The sequence below is a fragment of the Mastomys coucha genome, unplaced genomic scaffold (genome assembly GCF_008632895.1).
Source record: "Mastomys coucha isolate ucsf_1 unplaced genomic scaffold, UCSF_Mcou_1 pScaffold1, whole genome shotgun sequence".
NCBI lineage: Eukaryota > Metazoa > Chordata > Mammalia > Rodentia > Muridae > Mastomys > Mastomys coucha.
In genome coordinates this window covers 29,488,713-29,489,863 of record NW_022196891.1, presented here as the reverse complement: position 1 = coordinate 29,489,863, position 1,151 = coordinate 29,488,713, and positions in this window count along the sequence as shown.

Genomic DNA, 1,151 nt, shown 5'->3' with positions numbered 1-1,151 from the left:
GTGTCAAAAGGTTTAGAAGCTACCCTTTTGGAATTGTTGACTGCGACATACTTTAACTGATTCCATTTTTGTCTGCAGCTTTCCCTGGCAGATAGCACTGATTTGATGCCTCTAATATTCACAGGCTCCAGGGCAACCAGGGCTTCACTTTCACAGCTTCACGAAGTGGCCTCTTGGGGCTTCACGCAGAAATTCCCCTGCAACCATTGTGTGACTTTTGGTGGTTCCTTAACTGTGGAGGAAGATTCCACAGCCCTTTACTCATCAAGTACCCTTCATGAATCTAAAGCCAGATGACATAGCCAAGTTCTGCTGCCTTGCTGGGCTGGAGCCTGACCTTGATACACTCCCAGCAGGGTTCTTGTGCTCTTGCCTTTTAGGAGCAGAGGACTCCTTAGGCCTTTTCCTTTCATCAGTTGGAAGCTTAATTGGGCGGGGTTTTATCCTGCCTGTCCCTCTCTTTATTGGGCTCTCCTTAAACTCTGTCTGTGAGCAGAACACTTGGCTCCAGCATTAACTTGCCTGCTGCTCTTTCCTTCAAGTTCTTTTTTATTGTAGTCCTACATGAAAAGAATTACCAATTACTGTGCTGCAGAGCCACTATTAGGCTTTCTGGAAATTTCCTCTGTCAAAGAAATTAGTCTTACTATTAGTCTATTACTATTAATCTATTAGTCTGTTACTCTTCACTTCAGGCTCAGGCAAATTCTTAGGATAAGGATAGAAGGCAGCCACATTCTTTGCCAAAACATAACAAGAATAAGTCTTTAGCCAGTTGCTAATAGTTGTTATACCTTGCAGTCTCTTGATCTAGGCTTCCACAGATCACAGTCTCAGCACTACCATCTTTTAGGCTCCTACGGGGCCCATTAAGCTCTACTTTACAGCCTTGAACCCTTTCTTAGTCCAAAGTTCCAAAGTCTTACTCATTTCTCTAGGAAACCACATGGTCAGGTCTTTCACAACAAGGGTCCACTTCTTGGTATTAGCTTCTGTGTCTTGGTTACTCTAAAACTGCGATGACAAAACACCCCAACCAAGGCAGAATGTACAAGAAAGTGATTATTGGGTTTATAGTTTCAGAAGGATTTAGTTCATGATAGAACAGTTGAGAGCTGACATCTTGCTCTGCAAGTAGGAGGCAGAGAGAG